General features: G+C 38.4%; 1 protein-coding gene across 10 annotated transcripts in view; it reads right to left on the bottom strand.

Moving 5' to 3' along the window:
* ZNF644 (zinc finger protein 644) overlaps window positions 1–7,741 on the bottom strand; it is a 115,870-nt gene extending 108,129 nt beyond the window's left edge. For 3 of the 10 annotated variants that reach the window (XM_055084478.1, XM_024119637.3, XM_007105412.4), the window contains exon 1: window positions 7,654–7,740. The gene's annotated coding sequence lies outside the window, so the exon portion shown is untranslated. The other 7 variants (XM_028489165.2, XM_055084476.1, XM_028489166.2 and 4 more) reach the window with 5 other exon arrangements.
* Window positions 7,742–7,955: the final 214 nt, after the last annotated feature.

Raw genomic sequence — 7,955 nt, 5'->3', positions numbered from 1 at the left:
ACTCACACTCACACACACACACACACACACACACACACACACACACACACGTAGAAACCAAATTCCCTAAGCTGGATTCAAGCCACTCTATTATCTGGTTTCTAATAATGTCTCCTATTTTAATTCCCATCACTTCTTTCTGGGAATGTTCTTCCCCAGCATATTCTTTTCTCAACTATCCTTTAAGACTCAGTTCAATTTCTACTTTATCCTTTCTCCATACTTGTATAGAACTTACTGTCTATATCTGCACTGTCCAATCCGTGATTAATGAGCACTTGAAATCTGGCTAGTCTGAACTGAGATATGCTTTAAGTATGTAATACACACTGGATTTTGAAGAGTTGGTGTGAAAAAAAAGAATGGCAAGTATCTCAACGTGTACATGTTGAAATGATAATATTTTGGATATACCAGGTTAAATAAAATGAATTTAATATTAATTTTACTTATTTCTTTTTATTTTTTAATGTGGCTATGAAAATATTTAAATCACATTGTGGCTCAACATATTTCTACTTGGCAGTGCTGACCTATACAATCAATTTATAAATGTCCCACAAATTATCTTTTAATATATGGCCTCCACCCAATATGAGTGTAAGAAATTCAATATTAAGCTTTTCTCTTTTTATATATTAAAGATTACATTAAGAATTATTAATAATAACTAAACAGTTGATTTAAGTACCTATTTAATTTTAATATCAACTTTAAAGATTTTTAACAAGGAAGCTTAAGACATTTCAAAGCGTAAAAATATTTTAAAAGTTCTGTTTTCATATGGCTATAAACTGAAAATGTCACCTACAATTTACATATATCCATGTTGAGTTAAATGTCTCACCAGAAAGGATAGATAGTAGTATTAAACTCGTAGAATTTCTAAACCCAGAGAGTATTAGTTCTAATTAATACCTTTAGTATTAAAATATGAGTATTTTAATACTCTAAAATATTACAGTATTTTTTCTAATTATTTTTCATCTTAGTCACTGAGTAAAGAAATAAGCAGCTTCTATTTTGACCAATATCACTGTATCAACGTCCAGCAGCCAAGACAAAGAACCTTTATATGGTGGTATGAATAAACAATGTGGGCAATAAGACACCACTTGAAATAAGGGTATGCAGAAAAACGCTTCTATAATGTTACGTTTCATAAGGGGGAGACAAAACTTACAACTGTATAAGGTAAAAATGTAGATATACAGAAAGAAAGGCTAGGAAGGCAGAATAGAAAGGTCTCAACTGTAGAATCAAGATATGCCTAGGTTGAAACTTGGCTGCTCTACTATTTACTATCTACGTGACCCAAGTCTGAGTTTGTTTTCCTGCATATGAAATGGGAATATGTATATATCACAGCATAATTATAAGGAATACATAGTAGATGCTTAATTAATGTCAGTCTCATCTCCCTTTCCTTTAATACTAATGATTATATAATGGTGACAAGATTATCGGTGACTTCCCCCCACTTCATTTTCCAAACCATTGAAAATATTTTTTCAACAAATATTAAACTACTAATATTTCATACTCACACCCCCTCCTCATGTGAACTTAAAAGTACTTTTACCAACTGCCTTTTACAGTTTCTTTTAAAGTTTAAAATTTGTGTTTGTGGTGGGGAAGGTAGGTGGTACAAGAAAAACTTAAAGTGGGAAATAAGTTTAAGACTATACCAGCACAGATATATACAAAACAAAGAGAAGTGTAGAGAGGAAAACAGCAAAAGGAAATGCTGTTTGAGGAAGTTCCCCCTGACTCAGACTAAGTAATGAAAAGGTAACCTTCTTCGCCTCAATCTAGCTTCTGCTGAAGCCACTCCTCACTCTCATCTGGGGTTTCTGTGTACTTTATATACAAACACACATAGCCACTCACCCGCTTCTCTCTACTAATGGTCACCACCATCCTCATGGTCAAAAATTTAAAGGGGATGAAGAAATTGAGGATGTTGTTACAAAGCAAACCAACCTACTGGTTGGGAAAGCCCTTCACTCAAATGCACTCACTCCCAAATGCATTATCATCATCATTAGCTGACAGCCATAAAAGAGAATGTGTTCCCGAAATATTGACCCCGGTTATAGCTTTAGCTGCTAGAACTGGAGATGCCACACTTTGATGACTGTCTCTTACTTCCTTTGTAGATATGGGCCTCAAAATGGAACGTTAGAAAAAGTATACAACTTCAGATCACTCACAGGTGAATATTTCACGCTACTGTAGGAAACACAATTAAACAATGATGATAATAATAATAACTATTATTCTAACAGCTAACATTTACTCAGCATTACATATCAGAAAGCTAAGGACTTTACTACATGAATTATGTAATATTAACCTAAACCTCTATGAAGATTTCTTATTGTTAAATCTACTTGCCTAGTGCTCACACAGCTAGATCTTAACGCCACCAGTTTTACTTCAAGGCTTACACTTTTTAAACCTTATCCTCCCATCCTGCACAACCTATTCAACAATAATTAGGAACCATGCCCCTCCCCAGTAATTGGTGTTTTGAAAATACTAGTTATGTTTGACATCTTCCTCAAGAAACTGATGAAAAGATCTTATGCTTTCAAGTAAAAGGATAAATACTCTGGAAGAAAGGATAAAAATGTTAATCTTTCATAAATATTAGATAAATAACTGATATAATACAGGTAAATATGGTTTGTAAACTATACTTTAATCCCAACACTTTATTAGGTGCTTTTTAATTTGAAATTATCCTTTTAACTCACAACATATTTAGTTTCCTGACTTTGTACAGTCTTTTAAAAGCTGTATTTTCCCACAAAGAACAAACGGGGTGGTTGCCAGAATGCGGAGGGGCATGGGCAAAATAGGTGAAGGGAATTAAGAGGTACAGACTTCCAATTTTAAAATAAGTAAGTCATGGAGAGGTAATATAATATACAGCATAAGAAATATGGTCAATAATATTATAATAACTTGGTATGGGGTCTGATGGTTACTAGACTTATCCTGGTCATCATTCTATATGTATTTAAATGTTGATCACTAAGTTGTACACCTGAAACTAAAATAATATTGTACAACAACTATATTTCAATTAAACAAAATAAAGCTGTATTTTCAATTTCAATGAATGATATACATACTAAAAAGCTTAATACCTAAAACATTGTGTTTATCACTCTAACCAACTTCACTTCTATCACAGTTTAGACTAACAGAATCATATTTCAAGGAACAAATCACTCATCCATACTTTACACAAAGTTACCTACAAAATCACAGTTCCAAGAATCCCAAATGAAATGGGAAGGCTACAGCTTACAGACAGAAGAGGAGATAGGGCAAACGTCAGTAGAGGGAGGGTGCAAGGGAAATCTCTTAGAAACGCTAATCTTAATACAGTCTCGCTTTCCCTCATCCAAGAGAAGTATGCACGGCTGTTGCTGCTACCCTAGCATTTTTCTCCTCTTCCTCCTCTTGAAATCCTCAACTTTTCTCCTTCTGGAGAGTTTATCTCACAGGACTGCTAACATCTCTCAGTAGTCAAAGGATCTTTTATCTTGAATTTAAAGGAACAAAAACATACTAACTCCTCCTAATCACATAAGAGTTCCCAGTAAATTCAGAAAGGATAGCAACTTCACAGTTCAGCTTCAGCAGATCTAAGAAAAAATTAAACAGTACAGCAACTGAGGCCCTAGAGAGGAGAATACACCTTTTTCATGGAGACTCCAGCTATCCGAAGAAAGACCACAAATTGAACTTGGTGTTCTACCTTCTAGGTCTCAAGTGATCTTTATGTTTGGTGTTTTTTGTTTTGTTTTGTTTTGTTTTAAGAGGGGAAAGAAGAGAAATACTTTAGCCAACCAGCAGGGTGAGCTAGTGCTAGAATCAGTTTGATTATTCTCAGTTTTCTCAAAATTCAATGATATAAATGGGTTGCACTATTAAAAGCAGCTATTCCCTCCTAATAAACCTGAATTAAAAGACACCACTTCTAGAACTGCTTCAGTCAGTGCTACACAATTCTGTTCAATATATACAGATTCTCCATCTACAAAGCAGACATTCTCTATATCAGATGGATTAGTAACAATAAATGTAAAAAAATTAGAGCTTATTTGAATATCTAACCAAAATATTATAGTATCCATCCTTTATTCTCAGGTTTTATTTTACAGACTATCAATTTAAAAATGTTTTAAACATTAAAAAAGAACTGCTAAAACTAGTGTTCTTTAAAAATTAGGGCTGGATAATTCAACATTCCAATTTCTGCATTTGGTGCAAGCTAGAGTTGCCTTAATATATTAATGTCTGAAAAAGCAGTCATGAGAAAAGCATTCCCACAAGAGTAAGATCCCCTGCTTTCCTTTAGAATCACAGAAGAGAAGAGTCTAAATAAGTAACCCTAAACACTAGTAATATATTTGGGGTGAGAGAAAGATGAACCTGATCTTTTCTAACAACCAATTTCTTTAAATTTTTTAAATTGCAGGTCACCCCACCACTTCAAGTAACTGTCCTCGAGTCTTTCTTTTCTCCTCCTGTTACCCAATACAGTCTCAATTCAACCACAACAAACTTCTCCCTCTTTTATAACTTGAATGACAAATTAAACCTGCAAAAAGTTTAAGGTCTGCAGGTGACAGACTCACTTCATAATTATTGATACAGAGAATCCGGGAGTAATCTTAATTATCACAAAACCAAAGTATAATTAAATCCACTCACATAGTGTTGAAAATTAAGAAATATATCAACTTTCCTAGAAAAATCAATAATTTAAGTGCACCTTAAAAGACCCATAAAAACTTTAAAACCTAAAGACAATTTACCTGTTTTTTTAAAATGTGATATCTAAAGAAGTTAAAGATAACTGTGGGATCCCATCATAAATGATTTTACTACTTGTTGAATTTCCTAACAGATGTTACAGATTTACTACTCAGCAGTAGTACTAGTTAGTCTTAACAAGTTGTTTTTAACAGGAGGCAAAGTGGTATGTCCATTTTTCCAACTAAAGCACTATTACAAAATGAAATGCACTAGCATCACTGTTTCAAGCCTCTATCTCATTTCTTATCTAATAACTAGTAGTAATGGCAATTACTTGAAACTTTCCAAGAAGTTTATCAAGCTACCTGTTTTGTTTTGTTTTTCAAATGTGAGTCAATTGTTTTGAAAACCTCAGAATTCAAAAGCAACATTGCTTTGAAATTATCTGAAATGTCTGTATTTTGTAACTGATTTTGTTTCACTTTGGAAGTCACTTTAAAAACTAAGTTACCATATCAAGTTAAATAAAAGTTTTAAATTGTCACAGAATTTCTCATTAATATAATAGTATCTGAATAACAAGTACTCTCAAGCATACTCCCTTGTTTTGTTTTATAACCACTATTAGTTGCAAATAGATACCTCCTTATCCCAGCAATGTGACCAATGAAAAGACCAATGGGGTATAAGTTGAGAGACAATTTTCCATCATGCCATTAACTTAATCATCTCTGGCCCTCAATATATTGAAAAAGAGAGAGTAATACTAGTTGTTCTCTAAGATTCCTTCTACACTAAAACTGTATGATTCAATGACAATTTTGCTGATATTAATATATCTCCTATTTGTTAATACAAGAGTGTTCTCTATTAGAAGGGGGAAAACATAAATCTGGGGGAAAAAAAAGGAAAATCAAAGTTTTAAGTAATGTTGAAAAGTTCAAATTCGATTTGAACAGAGATCTAAAGCTAGTTATATAAATGTGCTTAAATATCCCTTCAATCAAGTAATTTGTTAATGTGACCTGGCCAAAACATTAGTTGTTTCCAAATTTTGTACCTCAAATATTACAAATATACCAAGTATGATGTAGATGTAAGTGCAGTATAAGTTTAAATTATGTTAGAAATTCTAAAACTTACACCACCATGATTTTAACAGCAATATACATATCACTGCATTAATACTAGTCAAGCCTTCGTGTTTCACCTATTAAAATGTCTAAACTAACCTGTAACTTCTTTATAATTTTTTCTTACAAAAACCTATCGATGCAATATTGTTGCCATCTAGTTCCCTGGATACTTACACATATGACTGAAGGCAAACAGCAGGTTTCCTTTCTTTGAGCAATTCGAGTTGTCTATTTTTTGAAATGCTCTTTTTCTTGTGGGACTAAAACTATGTAACTAAACTACTGCAGAGAGGCAATATATTATTAAGGCAAATCTAATCTATCATCCAGATGCAACAAGCCTGGCATTAGTTAGGACTGGCCAGAATAGATGATGGTGTTTTGGTTATTTCTGTTGAAGTTATTAACTTGTATACAAAACAGGACCATCATTCAGGCTCTCAATTGTGTTTCTCTCCTCGTTGAGTACTTCTTAATAACCACACAAAATATGAACTCTAAACATAAAAGTTTTATAACAACTAAATTTATGTCAATATTACTTAAAACAGTTCAAGAAAAGTTTTCCACTAATGTTGCTAAACCATGGATGGATCCCAACACGAGAGTCGTCTGTGGAAGTCTCGTAACAAGAAACCGTTAGTTCCACCACCTAAGTTTCCAATCACTGAGAAGGGTCTGGGACAACTCATCTTCAGGTTCACGGGAGGAGTGGAGCACACCTGCTTTCCTCTGGCAGAGATTAAGCTCCCAGGGACACAAAGGCCAGGGAATCAGACCTGGAGAAGCAAAAAGCTTTAGCTGGACACCCACCAAGCCCCTGGCAACCCAAACACTTTGAGCGATTTACCTCTTGCTGTTACTTCCCAGGCACCTATCGGCATAAGATCTTGCAAAACAGGGGGAGGGGAGGGCTCTGCGGTCCTGGTCCCACGTTAGGGGAGGGATGTGTACAGTTAACGCCAGAGCCTACGCTTCTGGCCGAGGCAGAGCAGCCCCAAAGAGAGGGGTTGGTGGCTGCTCTCGGACCGCCCCGTTACTCAGTGCATTGCAATGGCGACCGCAAGGCTCCCCAAGCCGCCTGATCTCGGCCCCTTCCCCCTACTGCTCACTGGCTGCTCAGCTTCATGTGACTAAACAAAACCCCCAAGTCTAGTGCCCAGCTCAGCCCCTTTGTGTCCGCTACCGGATCCTCCGACGCCGCCGTGGAAAAGTCCCCCCCCCTCCCCACCTCCGCCGAGTCCCGCCCCGCGGCGGCGGCCGCCGCTCACCTCAGGCACCGCCGCCCCCCGCGGCCGCCGCGGCCGCCGCCTCCCCGAACCCGGGTCCCGGGCTCCTTGTGTAGCACCAACTCCGCCTCCTCGGCCGCCGCCGCCATCTTAGCCTGTGCGGCAAAATGCGTCCTTTTGGATGGTTGGGACCCAGCCTAGGGCGTAGCTCCCCGGGCCCGAGCGCCAAAGGCCGGGTCCCCCAAGTTCCTCCGCCACCCTCAGTCCCGCCGCCGCCACAACCCAGATGCCCGAAACCCACACGGGTCCCGGCGAATCCGACCAAATAACCCCTGAAACTCACAGTTTGGTGCCGTGTGCGTCAAACCGGGGCGACGTTGGGAGCGCGCGGCGTCCCCGCGTCACACGCCGCTCTGTACGCTACTCGGCTCCAACGGCCCCCCTCCGCTCCCCGCTTTTCGCCTTCGGCCCCGGTTCCCACGGCGCAGGCGCGCTGCTTTCCCGCCTCTTACCGAGCTGCGGGCCGCGGGGGCGGCCAGCGAGGAGGTCTCCGGCGGCTTCGCGCTGGTGGAGCGTCTGGGCCAATTACACCAACGGGTGCAGCAGAAACAGTGCACCACTGTTCGCGGGTGCCAGCAACCCAACAAGGTCACCTCCCCCAGCGCTGACCTAATCACTCTCAAGGAGGTTCCCGCCCCAAAGTAGGCACGCTCCAAATATGGTGGTGCCCAAACTCTGCAAGACCCAAACACTTAGGCAAGCCTAGGCCCTTTAAGGTGGAACAGACCCATATTTGATTTACACAATCACGAGA

This window comes from Physeter macrocephalus, chromosome 4 (genome assembly GCF_002837175.3).
Source record: "Physeter macrocephalus isolate SW-GA chromosome 4, ASM283717v5, whole genome shotgun sequence".
In the NCBI taxonomy this organism is placed as follows: Eukaryota; Metazoa; Chordata; class Mammalia; order Artiodactyla; family Physeteridae; genus Physeter; species Physeter macrocephalus.
Note: the sequence above shows the minus strand (reverse complement) of the source record. Positions and strands in the feature narration are given on the sequence as shown.